The sequence below is a fragment of the Piliocolobus tephrosceles genome, chromosome 7 (assembly GCF_002776525.5).
Source record: "Piliocolobus tephrosceles isolate RC106 chromosome 7, ASM277652v3, whole genome shotgun sequence".
Lineage (NCBI taxonomy): Eukaryota > Metazoa > Chordata > Mammalia > Primates > Cercopithecidae > Piliocolobus > Piliocolobus tephrosceles.
The window spans coordinates 22814829-22836538 of NC_045440.1; positions in this window are offsets into that span (position 1 = coordinate 22814829).

The following is a 21710-nucleotide window of genomic DNA, read 5'->3' on the forward strand; positions in this document are numbered from 1 at the left end:
AAAAAATTAGCCAGGCATGGTGGCACAAGCCTGTAATCCCAGATACTCAGGAGGCTGAGGTAGGAGAATCGCTTGAACTGGGTAGGCAGAGGTTGCAGTGAGCGGAGATCACATCATTGCATTCCAGCCTGGGCAACAAGAATGAAACTCCATCTCAAAAAAAAGGGACTTTCTAAAATGATGGCATCTAGAATAAAAACATCTCAGTCTCTCTCTTAAAAATATATTGAAATGATCAGAGTATATAAAATATTAGGAGAAAATATGTATCAGCACTGGAAACTAAAAAATGCTGTCCATATACTCTAAGACATAAAGGTGCTTTCTCCTAAATTCAGTATAAATAGGAACATGCTGAGTAGAGACACACCAAGGGCCAACTCACAGCTATTCCCCTTAGGAAAGTACTATAATTCCAAATATATTCACAAAAGACATATTAGCAGAACACGGAAAACAAATCCCAATTTGCAAGGGCAAAGGTAAGATATTAATATATAGCAGAATATTTTGACCCCACTGTGCTAGGAGACCCCAGGGAGAGGTTTGCTACAGCAAACTGTGAAAATGGACCCTTATTTCTATAAGAAGATAGTTGTACCATGGTAACATACAAAAATTCATTTTTGCTATTTCCACTCCATGTGACCTGAAGCTAGGTAAATATTCTTTTTGCGCCTTTCATTTTCTCAAAGGTAGAAATGATAATAAAGACACTGATTTCACAGGTTTGTGGAAAGGAAGACATGAAACCATATATGCAAAGTTTTAATCAAGGTGCATAGTTTTAAATCAACACACAATATGTGGTAGCCACTATTATCATTGTCATCATCATCATCATCATCATCATCATCATCATCATCTTCATGGTGTTTACCACCTTCAGAGGCATGGACCTTGCATTTTGACAGCAGTGAAGGGAAAAAAGCTGGAGGAGCTCTCTCTCCTATGCAGAGACAGCACAGAACAGAAAATTAGCTTCAGAAAGCTTGCCCCTAGTCATAGATTTCTGCAACAACGTGGTATGGAAACCAGAAGTCCCTCATGCTTTAACTGAATTTAGGTGCCTCATCACTACTCAAAATTTTGGGATCAAAGAAACAGTGACATAAATACAAATCAACCAGTCCTTTACTTTGAGATCTGAGAAAGTATTTGAAAAGCACTTAAGAAGGGGCTCTCTCTTAGAATACAATACCAAAATAGAATTCTCCTCATCTTATCTAAATATCAAAGAACACAAATACAAAACCAATACAAAGCCTGTAATAAGGTGAACAATGTCCATCCGAAGATATGTACATCCTTATCTCAGAACTTTTAAACATGTTGTTGCCTTACATGGTAAAAGATAACAATAGATGTGATTAAGTTCAGGATCCTGAGAAAGGACGGTTATCATGGATTATTCAGGTGGACCCAATGGAATCAGGAGGCATCCTTATACGAGAGAGGCAGGAGGATTAGTGTTATCAGCAAGAGATGTGACAACAGAATCAAGAAGTTGGAAGTGGTCACTAGGCAAGGAACACAAGTTGGTCTCTAGAAATGGTGAAGAAATGGATTGCTTCCTCTGAATTTCCATAAGGAACTAGCCCTTTAAAAATGGTTCTTTGAAAAGATAAATAAAATTGATAGATCATTAGCAAGATTAACCAAGCAAAGAAGAGAGAAGATCCAATAAACTGAATTAGAATGAAATGGGAGATATTACAACTGACACCACAGAAATACAAAAGATCATTCAAGGCTACTGTGAACACCTTTATGTGCATAAACTAGAAAACCTGGAGGAGATGGATAAATTCCTGGAAAGATACATCCCTCCTAGCTTCAATGAGGAAGAATTAGAAACCCTGAATAGACCAATAAAAAGCAGTGAGATTGGAATTGTAATAAAAAGAATTACCAACAAAAAAAGTCCAGGACCAGATGGATTCAATAACTGAATTCGATCAGACATTCAAAGAAGAATTGGTACCAATCCTACTGACACTATGCCACAAGATAGAGAAAGGGAATTCTCCCTAAATCATTCTATGAAGCCAGTATCACCCTAATACCAAAACCAAGAAGGACATAACAAAAAAAGAAAACTACAGACCAATATCCCTGATGAACACAGATGCAAAAGTACTTAACAAAATACTACCTAACCAAATCCAACAACATATGAAAAGGTAATCCACCACGATCAAGTGAGTTTCATACCAGGGATGCAGGGATTGTTCAACATAGGCAAGCCAATAAATGTAATACATCACAAAAACAGAATTAAAAACAAAAATCGCATGATCATCTCAATAGAAGCAGAAAAAACATTTGACAAAATCTAGCATCTCTTCATGAGTAAAATCCTCACCAAAATTGGCATACAAGGGACATACCTCAATGTAATAAAAGACATCTATGACAAACTCACAACTAACACAATACTGAATGGGGAAATGTTGAAAGCATTCCCTCTGAGGACTGGAAAAAGACAAGGATGCCCACCCTCACCACTTCTATTCAACATATTACTGGAAGTCATAGCCAGAGCAATCAGCAAAGAGAAGGAAATAAAGGGCATCAAAATCAGTAAAGAGGAAGTCAAACTGTCACTGTTTGCTGAGGATATGATTGTTTACCTAGAAAGCCCGAAAGACTCCTCCAAAAAGCTCTTAGAACTGATAAATGAATTCAGCAAAGTTTCAGGATACGAAATTAATATACATAAATCAGTAGCTCTGCTACACACTAACAGCAAGCAAGCCAAGAATCAAATAAAAAATTCAACCTTTTTACAATAGTTGCAAAAAAAAAAAAACTGAAATACTTAGGAATATACCTAATCAAGGAGGTGAAAGACCTCTACAAGAAAAACTACAAAATACTGCTGAAAGAAATCATAGATGACACAAACAAATGGAAACACACTCCATGCTCACGGATGGGTAGAATTAATATTGTGAAAATGACCATACTGCCAAAAGCAATCTACAAATTCAATATAATTCCCATCAAAATACCACCATCATTTATCACAGAACTAGGAAAAACAATCCTAAAATTCACATGGAACCATAAAAGAACCTGCGTAGCCAAAGCAAGACTAACCAAAAAGAGCAAATCTGGAGGCATTACATGATTTCAAACTATACTATAAGGCCATAGTCACCAAAACTGCATGGTAGTGGTACAAAAATAGGCACATAGACCAATGGAACAGAACAGAGAACCCATAAATAAACCCAAATACTTACAGCCAACTGATTTTTGACAAGGCAAACAAAAGCATAAAGTGGAGTAAGGACACCCTATTCAACACATGGTGTTGGCATAACTGGTAAGTCACATGTAAGAGAATGAAACTGGATCCTCATCTTTCACCTTATACAAAAATCAACTCAAGATGGATCAAGGACTTAAATTTAAGATGTGAAACTATAAAAATTCTAGGAGATAACATCAGAAAAACCCTTCTAGACACTGGCTTAGGCAAAGACTTCATGGCCAAGAATTGAAAGCAGATGCAACAAAAACAAAAACAGGCAGGACTTAATTAAACTAAAGAGCTTCTGCAAGGCAAAAGGAGCAGTCAGCAGAGTAAACAGACAACCCACAGAGTGTGAGAAAATCTTCACAATCTATACATCCAACAATGGACTAATTTAGAATCTACAAGGAACTCAAACAAATTAGCAACAAAAAACAATCCCATCAAAAAGTGGGCTAAAGACATAAATAGGCAATTCTCAAAAGAATATACACAAAAGGCCAACAAACATATTTAAAAATGCTCAACATCACTAATGATCAGGGAAAAGGAAATCAAAACTACAGTGTGATACCACCTTACTCCCACAAGAATGTCCATAATAAAAAAAAACAAAATGTAATAGATATTGGCATGGATGCAGTGAATAGGGAACACTTCTACACTGCTGGTGGGAATGCAAATTAGCACAACCACTGTGGAAAATAGTGCAGAGATTCCTTACAGAACTAAAAGTAGAATTAACATTTGATCCAGCAATCCCACTACCCAGAGGAAAAAAAATTATCTACCCAGAGGAGAAAGAGGTCATTATACAAGAAAAAAAAAAAGATACTTGCGCTCACATGTTTACAGCAGTACAATTTGCAACTGCAAAAATATAGAACCAGCTCAAATGCCCATCAATCAACAAGTGGATAAAAAGTCTGCAGTATATACATATATACAATGGAATACTACTCAGCCATATAAAGAAATGAATTAATGGCATTTGCAGCAACCTGAATGAAATTTGAGACTATTATTCTAAGTGAGGTATCTCAGGAATGGAAAATCAAACATTGTATGTTCACACTCATAAGTGGGAACTAAGCTATGAGGATGCAAAGGTATAAGATTGATACAATGGATTCTGGGGACTCAAGGGGAAAGGGTGGGAAGGGGTTGAGGGATAAAAGACTATAAATTGGGTTCAGTGTGTACTGCTCGGGTGATGGGTGCACCAAAATCTCACAAGTCACCACTAAAGAACTTACTCATGTAACCAAATGCCACCTGTTCCCAAAACTTATGGAAATAAAAAATTTTAAAATTATAAATTAAAACAAACAAGATACATAACACCAACAAATTACTGAAATAAATAGAAAAAAGAGACAAATTCACATACTCTCTTAATAGTTGATCTAACAAAAAGACAACAACCCAGTAGGGAGTAAGCATAGAAGATCTAAACAACAAAATTTAAAATTTGGTATCATGGACATATTACTGTATCCCATAATAACAGAATTTATATTCTTTTAAGTTTAGACAGAATATTTACTAAAATTTATAAATTGTGGGCCACCAGAGAATAAAAAGATTAGCAAATGATCACATAAAAAATAAAAAATAAATAAAGAGCAATCATCATGTCCCAGCTGGCTGATGCACCAAGTAGCCAGCAAGGTCAACGTCTTTAATTCTTCTCCCACCACCACCCAGACCAGAGAAATTAGTGGTCCTTAGCTCCTCTAATCCAGCCTCATGTATTTTATCAGGGAATACCCTACATACCCTTTAAGAAGAAGATGTTAGTTACGCTGAATTTGGAAAATGTATATACTCATGGGTTAAAGTGAGAACTTTCTTCACAGCATAACCTTTCACTTTAGAAGACAAGACCATAGCAAAAGATAAAAGCACAAATTTCAGGCCTACTATATTACTATTTATATTAATACTTCAATAAACATGAAAAAGATCCAGGATAAATTGGAAAACAGATGAGACATTAGAACAATTGTGAACTGAGACTTTCAAAGATCAACCAAGACATATGGTCATGCCAATCTTGCCCCACCCTAAAAAGTGGTGGATTTTTTTTCCAGCTTGCTTATTTACCAATAAAGAGAAGCAAATGTATTGATCGCCTTTATCACTGTTCTCCCCCCACCATGCATAATGGGCAAATTCTCTTTTCAGTTTAACAGCTGGGGACAGGATGATAGGCATAGCTGTCAGCTAATTTCCTCTTCTGAGTCTCGCTTCTTGATTCTCATTATTTTAAGCTAGAATAGTCTGCATGTGTAAGACTGAATTCCCAAATATCATTCATAGAGTACATTAGAGATTTAATTGAAGAAACTAAATCTCCTAAGATGCTATCAGTCTTTATTCCCTCCTTAAATGCAGGTTTTCTAGGTGCCACAAATACATATCTTCATTTACGAAAGGAAGGACAAAAATAACCTGGATGTTTGAAAAGCAGCACCCATACCACAGACGGACCATTTTCCGGCAGTAACAGATTTGGGATGTTTAAGTGTGTATGGCAGAGGGGAATTGATTATAACTATTATAACCATTATGATTACAAGTATTGCATTGCAACTATTTTCTAAATAGTTTTAATACTCTTATTTGGCATAGATGTTTTTATTGACCTGGTTCAGTTTGCTTCCCCTTAATTCCTTATAGATGCCAGTAGGCTATTTGCAAGACTTAAGTATAGGTTCTTCTGTGGTTTCACGTATTTTTGCCTCTGTGGGTATTTTAGTGAGAAATTGGGGAAGATTAACCAGAGGTTCATAGCTGGATTCCGTTATAAAGTGGAAGTTCCTGAATCAATGATTTTCAATCAAGGGACATGAGTAATGTGCCCTAAAGCTGATTAGAACTCATTAAAATACCGTTTCTTTAAATACAGTGTTTCTGCTTTACTCTGTACCTCTATTGTAGTGTCACAGACCATCAGATATGCCGAGAGATTACTCTAGTTTCCAGAATTAAGATTGACGCCACTTAACTACAATTTCCCAGTATGGTGGTTTACAAATAATTTTGGCTCTCTCTGCTCCACACCAAGAGAAAATATCTTATATTTTGCAATACATTTGACTAACTGCAGAAATAATTTTAAAACTTGATTTAATCAAAGGCTCTGGAAAATATAATTCACAGTAGTTTTACTCTTGTTCCCACATAGAAAACAGAGGTAAAGTTCCTTCTATTTTTTATTTCTTTCCTTGGTTTTGAGACAGGGTTTCACTCTGTCACCCAGGTCAGAGTGCAGTGGCATAATTATAGCTCACTATAACTTTGAACTCCTGGACTGAAGGGATCCCCTCAGTCCCTTTTTTAGTTTTTGGTAGAGACAAGGTCACATGTTGCCCAGGCTGGTCTTGAACTCCTGGCTTCAGGCAGTCCTCCCATCTTGGCCTCCCAAAGTACTGGGACTACAGGTGTGAGTCACAGCACCCAGTCTATTTTTTCTTTTTTAATTGTTCATTTCTTCCAAGAATTATCCTTCACCAACCTAAGCCCTCTCAATATTTAATAGGTCCAATTTTAATCATGTGAAAACACAGACTCATGTATACATTGACTCTATTTACTAAAATTTACACAAATTTAATTAAAACAGAAAATTATTACACCCCCTATATTAACAAATTCTATCTTATGACCCTATCAATGTACAGAATTATTTAAATTCACTTCCTCTGTGCCATAAAATGTGAGTCATAAGCCATCTCTCGAATACGGAATACATTACTAGAGACATGACATTTCCTCTTCTCGTGTGTCCTGCAATGTGTAAAATTTCATTTTATAGTTGAGGGATTAGGTGATAGTCATACTTTTTCTTTTTTATTCACCCATTGAATTTTCTCAAAAATTTTAAAAAGATACACCCACTCATTTTAATGAGGCCTTCCAGGCCTTTGGAAGGGTAGTGTGAGGGTCCTTGGTCTGATAGAAGGAAGGAAAGTACACAACAAAAAGAGAGGCATTCCTTTTGACCATATCACCCTGTCTCAAAAACTTGCAGAGATTTTTACTTGGTTCTTTCTCTTTCTTTCTTTTTCTTCTGTTCTTTCCTCCTTTCTTATCCTTTTAAATAATTAGGGTCTTGCTCTGTTGCCCAAGCTGGAGTGCAGTGGCGTAATCATAGCTCCCGGCAGCCTCAAACTCCTGAACTCGAGTGACCCTCTGACCTCTCAAAGCCTCTCAAAGGGCTGGTATTACAGCGTTCAGCCACCAGGCCCAGCCTAAAATCACTTTTGGTCAGTTAAATAACAAATATACATTGTACGTGATATCATTGAAATCATTACTAATCTTATGAATTTTTCTTTCATGTGTGTTTCTCTGAAACAGGAAAATTTTAAATGTTATTCTGTGTATACCATTATTTGCAGCATATTTGTAGAGTACTTAATAAAGGTTAGTATTGTGGGCTGAAAATACACACAGATACTGTCTCATTTTTTCCATAAAATCTCTCTGTAAAGTAGGAACTTTACTTTTCCATTTTACAGAGAAAAAACCAGACTCGGAGAACTTTGATAATTCGCACAGGGTCGGTCATCCAGCTATTGAATGACAGAGCTAGAACCATCCTTCCTAAGGTGGCCTGATGCTATTAATGTCAGAAAACCATAATTTCCCAGCCAGTTGAAAAAATATAGATGTTTAGTGGCTCCATGCTGCCTGCTGCTCTATGTCAGAGTCTAGAAAACTTCAGTTTTCTATCTGTAAGTTTTCTAATTACTGGCTTTGTTCTACAATGACCTACCATATCAATTCTACTTAGGTTGTTCTATTTTTTGTCTTCAGCAATTTCCACTAGTTCAGGCAAATTAATGGATTTCAGGAATAATGAGTCTTGATATTGCTTTTTTCTCCAATGATCCTCTAATTTTTTTTTTTTTATTTTTCAGACCGAGGCTCACTCTGTCGCCCAGGCTGGAGTGCTGTGGCAAGATCTCTGCTCACTGCAAGCTCCGCCTCCCTCCCAGGTTCACACCATTCTCCTGCCTCAGCCTCCCAAGTAGCGGTGACTACAGGCGCCCACCACCACGCTCGGCTAATTTTTTGGTATTTTTAGTAGAGACGGGGTTTCACCATGTTAGCCAGGATGGTCTTGATCTGCTGACCTTGTGATCCGCCCGTCTCAGCCTCCCATACGGCGGGATTACAGGTGTGAGCCACCACGCCCGGCTGACCCTCTCATTTTTAAAGCTTGCTGATATTCTCTGCAAATGTGCCTTTACAAAAACAACTTCTCTGACTGGTGTGAAACGGGATTTTGTAGACCTCTTCAACTTCAAAAAATAACATCTCACAGCTGAAAGGCTTGCTTCTGTTACTCAGATGACATTTACTTTTTGTAGGCTTTTGTTTCTTCTTATAAAGTAACCTCTTTCCTGCTTCTTGATGAAGGTTTTGGCAGGTTCTTGACTCACATCCATTTTCATGTGACTTATCTTTATTCAACATGTCTGTGACGTGTCAGTGACTAATCAAAGCACTAGGGATATATTAGCAGTAACAAAAATGACTGCTTGCCTTCAGGGAGCTTACATTCTAGTGGGAGAAACAAACAAAGTGATAACTCAGTAAATCAGACAGTAGAATAGAAAGTGATAAGTGTGAAGAAGTAAAAAAACAAAGCAAGAAAAGGATATCCAAAGGAGGGTGAAAATTTAGGTAGTACAGCCAGGGGAGACCTGAATCAAGTGATTTCGGATCTGGAAGAAGGGAAAGATTTGGGATTTGAGATAGGTTTGAGTTGATGTAGTTTATGTCATCACCCAGTGGATCAAGGACATGTAGCAGACAATAGTTGAAAACCTGCAACAATGTAAACTTAAGTGTCCTAACGGAGATCAAATCCACAACCTTTGTCTTACATGTTCTGTAGTTTGACAGAACTCACCTGCCAGGGATGACCAAGAGACTGGCTCCATTGTATCTTTATTAGTATCTTATGGCTATTTTATCTGTGACTTGGGTAGAACCAATGAGTACATATTTTATGAAGCCCAAAAATTTATTCCAGTATTCTCGATTTAACTATTCATTAACTGCCCCCAAAGTATCCCAATTCTTCCCTAAATGTTAAAGTCTAATGACTCCAACAAATATGAGTCAGGATCTTTCACTTTACACATTATCTTTTTTTTGAGAGACGGAGTCTTGCTCTGTCGCACAGGCTGGAGTACAATGGCGCAATCTCGGCTCACTGCAACTTCCACCTCCTGGGTTCAAGCGATCCTCCTGCCTCAGCTTCCTGAGTTGCTGGGACTACAGGTGTGCACCACCACACCGAGCTAATTTTTATATTTTTCAGTCGAGTTGGGGTTTCACTGTATGTTGGTCAGCTGGTCTCAAACTGCTGACCTCAGGTGATCCACCCACCTTGGCCTCCCAAAGTGCTGGAATTACAGGCGTGAGCCACTGTGTCTGGCCACCTTATCTTATATAATCCTTACAATTACTCTCTCAGGTTTGTATTATGTTCTTGTTACCAATGAGGCCAAAAAGTTCAGATAGGTTAAGGAACTTCCCTAAGTTAAAGTGATAATAAAGTGATCAGAAGAATTCACACATAGATATTGTTTTAATTCTAGAGTCTATGTTCTTAAATACCAGGGTTTATTCATTAACGTGGATGCATCAGACATGAAAGAAACCTAAGAAGGAATCTACTCCACATTGAGCCCCAGAGAGATGGAGTTATTTTTCCAGTGACTTCAAATCACAAGCAGTTTGACTAGAAATCAGATGTACTAGTGCTTAGCCTAACCACCTTACTCCTATGCCATGCAAAGATTTATAATTATAAAATAAAGCTCCAGGAGAAATAAACAACCTGTTCCATGCCCCATTGTTTCTTGGCTGGAATGACCACTGCCTTAAGGTCCTATTCTTCCATTCTTTCTTTAAAATCCAAGGAGATGGTATCTCCTTTGCAAAGCCATCCTTGATACTTCCAGCTACTGCTACTCTATCTCTCCTCCATACATCTATTGTTATCTTCTCATGCCATTTAAATCATGCCATAATTTATAAATCACATGTCCTTATCTCCTTGAAGACTGAGCCCATCTTGAAGGACATCATGTCATTCTTTACAGTATCCCCAGTGTCTATAGCAAATACTAAATATTTCTGGCAATGAATTTTTTTTGTATTCCCATTTCCTTGAGCAAACTATGATTAATATGACCTTTTAAGTTTTATATAAAGAGAACACAAACAGAACTTTAAAGAAAATATTGTATTGTTTTAGTGCAAGTTTTAATTCAGTCATTTGTTAAATAGATAACTCATTGCTTAATTAACAACCGAAATATAAAATTATTTTCAAGGAGATACAAGTTGTTCTTTAAATTAATTTTTATAGGGGCTTTAGTACTTTACATTTCTTCGGAGGAGACACCCTTTCTTCAGCTTTCCTTACTATCCCTATTAGGGCACACACCATTGGAACTGTTCTGAGCAAAAACAGCTCAGCCTACCCAGGGGACAGAGATTCTCCTCCTGCATTGTCTGTCCATGTAGGTTTCTATTCCTTCGTGATGCAATGTGAAACACTGGAAAAAGAATAAGATCTATGGTCAGAAAACTGGTTTCAAGTTCCAAATCTTTCATTTAATTTCTAATGAATGTGTGTAAATCTCTCCAATAGTTTTAGCTCACCAAAATGGGGATATCTGCTCCATCTACTTTCTGACAAGGGAGTGAATATCAACTGAGTGATGTTTGTAAATGTGCTTAGTCAGCTAAGTACTACATCAGTCCTAGTTATTATCTGTCCAGAATTTTGCTTGGATGCATAGCATCTACCATTCTAATATCAGCATCAGTCTTTTCTGCTATTCCTAGAGAGAATAAAACCATAAATGTAACAGAAATCTTATTTTGTCTCAAACTTAGGGGAACTCACCTTATTATTTACCTTATTACATAATTCTGTCCAACTGATGGTATGGAGAGAAATTACTCTTCATGAACAGGTGGCAGATGACATAATAAACGTTGCAATGTTTGACTTAAATAAAAATGAGTAGTTTAAGTTGGTGGGGTCCTCCTCCACAGTCCTAGGTCTGTGTCTGTGTTATGTTAATTTGGTGAGTGCTATTAGAGTTTACTGATTCCTGATGAGGGTGTTGGAGGTGACTGGTTTGGAGACACTTAATAAGCATTAATAGGAAACTGTTTCTTGACTAGCAGCACTATTAGTATTTCCCCATCCATTCCTTTTTCACCTATAGCACAATTGGCATAAAGATTCTTCAACAGGCTTCTCACCAAGACTAGTAAGAACAGAGCAGTAGGCCGGGCGCGGTGGCTGGTGCCTGTAATCCCAGCACATTGGGAGGCTGAGGAGGGCGGACCACGAGCTCAGGAGACTGAGACCATCCTGGCTAACACAGTGAAACCCCGTCTCACCTCTACTAAAAACACAAAAAATTAGCCGGATGTGCTGGTGGGCACCTGTAGTCCCAGCTACTTCAGAGGCTGAGGCAGGAGAATGGTGTGAACCCTAGAAGCAGAGTTTGCAGTGAGTCAAGATCGTGCCACTGCACTTCAGCCTGGGTGCATGGTGAAACTCCATCTCAAAAAAAAAAAAAAAAAAAAAAAAAGAATAGAGCAATTAACTCTACATTGTGGTACCTTGTAAAAAGATAATGTCCCCAGATCAGTGAAGGACTCTTTCTATAGGCAATCACAAGCACAGAAAATGTCACCTTGTGGTATCAGAGACTTCCTTGAAATCACATTAAATCAGATTTAATTTTCACATGTTTTAGCTGCTAATACTGAAACAGAGATGAGATGATTGAGATGTTTAGTGCAGATTATTTTTTAAGGCACAGAGCGTTTTAAAAAATTATTCAATTTTCCAAATTGCACCCTGCCATTAAGAAATCCTTCCAGGATATGAAGCTTGAGTTTTAGAGAATACTTAAAACCCAAAACAAATAAATTAAGACAGCTCATAAGAATTTCGTATGTCAGTGTAATTTACAAAGACAGATACTGCACTTTTTTCCTGAATGTCAACAGAATGGGAATTGCACTGAAAATTCTCCATCTACAATTCCCGAACCATGGACTTGGGAACATAGTGATAAAGTTCATTTTTTAATGACATCTTAGTGAACCTTATTCATATTTGGATGGTCAGGAGCAGGCAGAAAAATCAACTCCTTGTGTATTTATGTCACACTCAGTGCCCCTTATCCTCCTCACTCCCTGCTTGAGAACTTCTGTCTTTATCCAGGTGTCTCAAGCAAGTTTTGGAAATTCAGTATTCCTTCAATCACTGATTATTGATGGGACCTTATGAAATGTCAAAGAGCATTTATTTTATGAAAGTAAGAATAACAGTAAAGAGTAGAACAATTTAGTCAACGTGTGTATACTCAGACACTATTATAATATTTAAGTTTCATTGATAAAAAGCTCTACTAGAGGGGACAATATTCTTGTGGACACCAATTTGTAGAAGAATTTGAAGTGCCATAATGAATTACTGTGGTTGGTGAGACAAAGAGGAGCAACTTGCATAAAGAAACAAGATGAACTGGTCAGGTGCAGTGGCTCAAGCCTATAATCGCAGCACTCTGGGAGGTCGAGGTGGGCAGATCACCTGAGGTCAGGAGTTTGAGACCAGCCTGACCAACATGGAGAAAACCTGTCTCTACTAAAAAAAAAAAAAAAAAAAAAAAAAAAAAATTAGCCAGGTGTGGTGGCGCATGCCTGTAATCCCAGCCTCTTGGGAGACTGAGGCAGGAGAATCGCTTGAACCTGGGAGGCACTCCAGCCTAGGCACCAAGAACAAAACTCCAGCCAAAAAACAAAGAAAGAAAGAAACAAGATGAGAGAGAAGAGGACCAAATTTCACTTGCATATTTAAGGCCACTTGAGGGATGTAAGAACAGAGTTGAAGCTTAGACAAGAAAGTCAGTATCTTAATAAAGATTGCACTATGCACATGCTGCTCCTAGTAACCCATGACAGGATTATCTTGTCAATTTAGTTATATTATAATTAAACACATAGATATGTAGATAGATAATAGGCATGGAAATACTGATACATAATGAAGTAAAAGAAGTACTCTATTGTGAAGTACCATATAGTTTGGTATTTCCATTTTAGGTCAAAGGCTATACATAACTTTTCATAGTGGATTAAAAGAACTTTATTTCTTGGTGGGATGAATTTGGATTTGGTAAATTTTTATGGCGATTCCTGGTGGCATGTCTTTCCTTTCATCTTGCCATGTCCAAGGAAGAATAATAAAAATGAAATTTCATTTCTGTTGTTATCAACTAATACATACTGAGAGCTTGCTGGTAGAGGCCATCATGTGCATTGTTTCATTTTATTCTCATAGTACCCTTGTGAGGTGGGAATTATCTCTTTCCTCTACCTTATGAATGAGTAAATAGTTCAGACATGATAAATAATTCACTCTGAGAAAGTGTTAGACTTTCAATTTGAACTAAAGTTTATCTACTAAGACTATGCTTCTTTCCAAAATCACATACTGATCATTTTTTATTCATTTAACTGGGATTTATTAAATTAGGTGTTGTAGGGGAAATTATATGGTCATAGTTAATTGCATGGGCTCCAGAGTCAGACAGTCTGGGCTAAAATTCTAGCTTCGTCATTTGGAAGCTTGTTAGCCTTGGGGAAGTTGCTTATCTTCTCTAAACATTAATTGCCTCATCTATAAAATATGAATTTTAAAATGGTGTCTATTTCTGAGAATTTGTTAGATAATTAAAGAAGATATTGCATACTAAATACTTAGCTCAGTGCCTAAATCATAGTAAACGTTCAGTAAATGATAGTTGCTCTAATTGTGATAAATATACCAGGGCCTCTGCCCTCAAGAACCATTGATTTAAGAAGGGAAGATTTGATATGCACCAAGTGACTGCAATACATAATTCAAAATGACATTGTGAGAGGTGAAAGGACAAGTGATAAGTTTGATCTAGTGAGATCATAGGCGTCACTGTCGGGGAGGACACATTTTATTAGGGCCTTGAGGAATTGGCTTATGCAGATTCAGCAGAAGGGCATCCCATGGAGGGGCATGAACAAAATTGGAGCCAGGAAAATACAAGCTTTGGTTGATAAACAAAGAGAACTGAGACTGACTCGAGCGTGGGCTCTATGTAGGAGCTCAGTGGGAGACAAAACTAGGAAAATATATCGGAGGCTGCAATGCAAAGCTAAGAAATCTGGTCTTTATTAGGGGATAACATAGAAGACTTTTAACAGGGGAGTTAGAGGAATTTCCCTGACCTCTTAAATAAGATGCAGATGTAAAATGTAGTAATAACTGAGAATGTAAAATACAATAATCAGATCGGCCAATTAAGGAGACTATATGGAAGTCAAAATGAGCAATAATGAGACTTAAGCAAAATAGAGCAGTAGGGAGTTATTGCAGAGAAACAAACTGTCTCTGAGAGGGATAAACACATAAAATGGACGGTAGTTGTCAAACTGGGCACAAGAGACAAGGGAGAGGAAATAATTTTTAAAAAGACTCTGAAATTTCAAGTCCGACATGAAAGGACAGTACAGGCAGTGAAAGAGAGAGAGATCAGAAAGCAGACCAGCTTTGCAGAGCAGGTGATGAGCTCTCTTGTGCACATACTGCTTTTGAAACCAGACAGCTATATGGAGATGCTGAGAGGTGTTGAAAGATAAACGTTGGATAAATTCAATTTAACAGAGTTTAACTGAGCAAAGTACAATTCACAAATCAGGTAGCTTCCAGAGCCAGCCTAGGCTCAGAGAGGCTCCAGCGCAGTCATGCAGTGGAAGAAGATTAATGGACAGATAAAGAAAGTGAGGTACAGAAAACAGAAAGGAGGTGCATTAACAGTTGTTTTGGTTGCAGCTCAGCATTTCTCTTGTTTGAACATGGTTTAAACAATTGGCAACTTTTAATTGGCCAAAGCTTGGCGATTGGCGCAAAAATAGTTTAGTCTCTTGACACACCTAGTTAGGTAGGTTTCCATTAACTAGGTATGGAGAAACCTTTAGGTTGAACTTAAAATATGGAAGGGGGCAGTTTTAGGCTAAACTTAACAGAGGACAATCAGAATTGTGAGACTGCAACTCAGAAGAGATTTAAAATTATAATGGTAACTGATTTGAGATGAATCTCCACAAGACTAAAAAGTTAAGTTCCCTATAAAAAGGTACTTAACTTTGCTGAGAGAAAGAGAGGAGAGCCAGGAGCATGGCATGCAGAGAGGTGATAGAGTCACAGAAAATACAAAGAATAACAAGAACAATGTATTCTCAAAGCCAATAAATAAGTAGAAAATAAAATAGATGGTCATCAGTGCAAAATTGTGCAGTGAAGCCAATGCTACAAACTAATAGAAGACCAATATTAACAATGGAAAATAAGAACTCATTGGTGGAGCCAATTTGGAGAATACTTTTGGTAGCTTCTCATAATTTTAGACATACAGATACCATATGAGTCAGCATTATACTCATAGATATCTACTCAGAGAGAAGAAACATATTGTCCACACAGACTGTGCATAAATGTTCATAGTGGCATTATTCATGATAGCCCCAAAATGGGAATAACCCAAATATCCAACAATTAAAATGGATAAGCAAAATGTAGTATATCCAACAATAAAATATTATTCAGCAGTAAAAAGGAACAAAGCACCGATATTTGCTACAACATGGATAAACTTTGAAAACACTATGTTAAATGAAAGAAGGCAGTCAGAAAAGTCTACAGATTGTATGATTCCATCTATATGAAATGTCCAGAATAGGCAATTCTATTGAGACCGTAAATTAGTGTTTGCCTAGGTACAGAGGAAATTGAGAAGAATGAGTAGTGACTGCTAATTGGCATTTGGCTTTTTTTTTTGGAGTGATGAAAATATTCTAAAATTAGATAGTGGTGATGACTGTACAATTATGTAGATATACTAAAGCTATTGAATTGTATACTTAAATTTGCTGAATTCTATAGTGTACAAATCAAATCTCAATAAATCCATTAAAAAAGGAGAAAGACAAAACAATGGAAAAAGTAAAATCGTTAGTGGGTAAAAAGATGGTAGCACAGAAAATTTTTACGGCAGTGAAGATACCCTGGAAGATGCAATAATGGTGGATATAATGGTGTCATTTGACATTGTCCAAACCCATAGAATGTACACCAAGAGCAATCCCTAGTGTAAACTATGGTTGCTGGTGATGATGATGCATCAGTGTAGGCTCATCGGTTGAAACAAATGAACCACTCTGGTGTGGGATGTTGATAGTCGGGGAGGCTGCGAATGTGTGGGGGAAGGGGGCATAGAGTCCATTGGGAATGTTTGAAAGAGCTATTTCTGTGAAATAGTAGGATTCAAAGGAATAAAAGCTTACAATACGAACCACATTTAAGAAAATGTTCAGTAAATTACAGCCATGAGGTAAGTCAAATGAAACCTTAAATAGGATACCACCTAAGATGCTGCATCATGTCTCTGCAAATGAAATTCTGACAATCTATTCATGTTTTACCCCAAGGAGAAGATGAAAGAAAGGTGGTTGTGTGGCTCCAAATGCTAAACTTATTTTCCGCTGACTTAAACTCCTTCTGCATAACCATTCACTGATTTGTTTAGAGACGTCTAAGGTTTACTCATGAGTCAAACACTTTCATTATTTACTATGAACATCTTGCACCATATGCCTTCCAACACTCAGAATGACCCAGTAGGGCCTTCATCATAGATTTGCTTGTCTATCATACAGTGAAGCCACTGAGAGAAGAGCCTGGTGGTCTACATGATAACTGCCTTGACTCGCCTGGTGGTCTTACTGTGGTGGTAACACCCAGGGCACCCACTTGGGGGTATATCACCCCTGTGTGTTATGTGGGCTGCTCTCAGGTGTGGCACAACTGATCAGCATCCTGGGGCATTTGGTTGAACCTGGTGCTCTAGGCACTAAAATGACATCAAGAGTCATCATAAAAGAATTAATATGTCTTAATACAAAAGCAATAGCAATAGTAATTGAATAATTTGTGTATATGGCCCAAAATTTTAAGGAATGAATATTAAGATTAAATAGGGTTGTGACATTGAAATAAACATACATGCTTTGAGCAATAGAAATCCTGAAAATTAGCAAAACTGTTTCAAAGCATTAGTATAGGCCCTAATGAAAAAGTGATTTCTCTTTCAAATATCATGTTTTTGGTTCTTCCACTATGAATAAGTAAATAAAAGGGAATAAATGATAAGTATTTTTATTTGTAAATAAACAAATAAAATATTTTATTGTTAAATTCCTTAAATCCAAACCATTTTGACTTGCAAAAAAAAAATGGCTTAGGGTATTATTTGCTTCACAACTGATTAGTAACCCAAAATAATTAATGGTTGGAGAAAACCCCACCCTCAGCAGATTTTATGAGATAAATTCATGCTTCTGATATTATAGGACACGTACTCAACACCTCAGAAAATTTCCCTCCAGGCCCAATCTCCTTTTACCTTCTCACACTAGCATTTTGTCCGTTACTCAAGGAAAAGAGAAAGGATTTTTGATGGCTAGTTAATGGTTAAATACCATTTATTTCCAATCCTCTGAGCCATCTCATTAATGTAATAAGATTGAGACATTACAGCTTAAGAATTTACATTACCTAAGATTCTGAGACTGATGTGCCAAAGAGAGCCCTTCAGAACAAAATGCACAGAGCAGGAGCACACTGCAATTCATCACTTCAGTGAACTGAAAATTGATTCCATTCAACAAATTTGTATTGAGTGCCTACTATGTGCCAGATAGAGGGCTCACTGTTCTAAATGGCACTGTTTTTTAATATAGTAGAGTGAGTTAGATTTTAAAAATTAATAAATTTCGTATTAGGTAACCTAAATACTAACAGGGCATTAAAAGAAAATGTAATAAAGTTTAAAATAAGACCTGTATTAGTCCATTCTCACACTGTTAATAAAGATAAAAATTCCTGAGACTGGGTAATTTATAAAGGAAAGAGATTCAATTGACTCACAATTCAGCATGGCTTGGAAGGCCTCAGAAAACTTACAACCATAGTGGAAGGGGCAGCAAACACATCCTTCTTCACATGGTGGCAGGAAGGAGAAGTGCCAAGCCAAAGGGGAAAAGCTCCTTATAAAACCATCAGATCTCATGAGAACTCATTCATTATCACAAGAATAGCAGCATTGGGGTAATCGCCCCCATGATTCAATTACCTCTCATCAGGTCCTTCCCATGACACATGGGGGTTATGAGAACTACAATTCAAGATGAGATTTGGGTGGGGACAGAGTCAAAACACATCAGAACCCTATTTGGAAGATTAGAAAAACTTCCAATTAGAAATATATCTTTGATATAATGATAGAATAATTTTTTTAATGTTTATGTGACAAGCATGTCACATCTATTTTCTCATTTAGTCACAGAAATAACACTAATATAGGTAGGAATATTTCCATTTTTATAGATGAGAAAACAAGTGACAAGAGAATAATGAATTTCTCACATTCATGCAAAGTCAATAAATAAGTAGAACCTGGACTCAAACCCAAATCTGTCTAGCTCCGAAAGTATAAACCAGGTCAATATAATGGCTTTTAAAACACAGAAAATTTGTACAAGCAGAATTGGTGTCAAAATTTCTCATAAGTAGAGGGTTAAGGTGAAAAGATATCTACACAAAAGACTATGGGGATGTTGATGGATTGTCAAAAATACACTGCATGTAAGCACAGTAGGGAAGAAAATAAAGAAAATAAGGGTACATGCAATGGACTGAATGTTTGTGTTCCCCTAACATTCCTGTGTTAAACTCTAATCCCCAAGTGATATTATTGGAGATGAAGACTTTGGAGATGATTAGGTCATGGAGGTAGAGCCTTCATGAATGGGATTAGTGCCCTTATAAGAAGAGGCTAGAGAGCTAGTTCTCTTTACTCCATGTAATGACACAGCAGGAAGACAGTTGTCTATAAACCAGAAACACCACCCTCACCAAGAACCCAACCTTGCTGACAACCTGATCTCAGACTTCCAACAAACTCTAAAACTGTGAGAAATAGACATTTGTTGTTAAAACCACCCAGTTTATGGTATTTTGTTATAGCAGCCCAGGTTGACTAAGACAGTGCACAACTAGAAAGGAGAAATTTAAGAACCAGTCAAGAAATTTGTACCTTTCTGGTTAAAAAAAAAAAAGAAAAAAAAAATTGAAAGTCGCTGGGAACTTTTCACAAAAAGAGCAGAGCATGAAGAACCTTAATTCAAGAAGATTGCCCAGACAACACTGTGTACAAGAGATCGCGTATTGAACAATAATGGTACATACACATAAAGAACATTCATTATCAAATAAAAATGCTTAGTGCTAATTAGCAGATTGTTTATTAGAAAGGTTGACTATGGGTAATAAGAGGGAAGGTTTGGAAGATATTTCATATAAAATAATTACTCAGGGTGGCCACTAAAAGAATGTTAAGTATTGTTTTGAGTGAAACACTGAGAAATAAGATAGCATTAAAAATATTTTTTAAATTCTGCTGCACTCACTCTGTCTTGAGCTGTTTATCCATATTGGGCTCATAAAAGCCAATATCCCCCAGCCCACACAAATAATTTTCTCTTCAAGAGTTGCTGTTTTGTAGAAGAGCACAAAAACTTTTCTTTCAATAGTTCCATAGATACTTTATACATTCATCCCAAATTTCAAATCTATTAAGCATCTTGCGCTCATTTATTTTCAGATCAGCACTCATAATTCATTATTCATTATACACTTTCCAAGCTAAGCACTGTACTAAGTATTGGGGATAAAAAGAAAAAAAAAGTAAAAAGGTTATATAGCATGCTGGGGGATGTACACATATCAACAAATCACGACAATACGTTGTATGAAGATTGTCTAATAGAAGCATATGAAAATTACCCTACGGATATTTCAGGATGTCAGTATAGCCATCTCAAGTATTTATAACAGAGAAAATGTAATGCAAATAGTTGATTACTCAGAAGATGAGGATATGTGAAGTTAAATAATGGACAGTGAGGTGGCCTGGAATTATTCACTGCATATAGCCTCTACCACTTCAAGACTGGAGAGACGGTGAGAGGTGGTTGTGGTATGTTGAATGGCAGTCCCTAAAAACATATATTCATCTTTGGGAGGCCAAGGCGGGCGGATCACCTGAGGTCAGGAGTTCCAGACCAGTCTGACCAACATGGAGAAACCCTATCTCTACTAAAAACACAAAATCAGCCTGGCATGGTGGCATACGCCTGTCATCACAGCTACTATGGAGGCTGAGGCAGGAGAATCACTTGAAGCCAGAAGGCAGGAGTTGCGGTGAGCTGAAATAACATCATTGCAGTCCAGACTGGGCAACAAGAGCGAAACTCCATCTCAAAAACAAAAATACACACACACACACACACACACATATTCATATCCTAATACCTGGATCCAGTGAATATTACCTTATTTTGAAAAAAAGTGCTTTGTAGGCATAATTAAATTGTCATTAAATTAAAGATTTTGAGGCTGGGCATGGTGGCTCATGCCTGTAATCCCAGTACTTTCGGAGGACATGGTGGCTGGATCAATCACCTGAGCCCAGGAGTTCAAAACTAGCATGAGCAACACAGCAAAACCCCATCTCTACTAAAAATACAAAAAATTCACCAGGCATGGTAGTGCAAGAGAAGTTACAAGAGAATAATGAATTTCTCATGTTGATGTACAGTCAATAAATAAATAGAACCTGGATTCAAACCCAAATTTGTCTAGCTCCAAAAGTATAAACCAGGTCATTATAATTGCCTGTAGTCCCAGCTACTTGGGAGGATCATCTGAGCCCAGGAGGTCCAGACTCCAGTGTGCTGTAATTATGCTACTGCACACCAGCCCAGGCAGCAGAGTCAGACCCTGGCACACAAAAAAAGAAGAAAGCAAGAAAGCTAGAAAAAAAGCAAGCAAGCAAGAAAGAGAAAGATTGATTTTGAGATGAGATCATTCTAGATTACTCAGGTGGACCCTAAATCCAAAGACAATCATCCTTATAAGAGACAAAAGAGAAGACATAGAGAAGAGGAGAAGGCCATGGGAAGACAGAGGTAGAGATTGGAGTGGTGTTGCCATGAACCAAACAAAGTCTGGGTCCATCAGAAGCTGAAGAGGTAAGACAGAAGTCTCCCTTAGAATGGTCGGAGGGAGTGCCCTGCTGACACCTTGACTCTTCTAGCCTTCAGAGCTAGGGGAGAATACATTTACATTAAGTCAGTAAATTTGCAGTAAGCTGTTGCTGCGGCCCTAGGAAACGAATTCAGTGGTGTTACCGGAGCTGGAGTTGGAACCAGAGTAAGCACATGGAGCTGGAGCTGG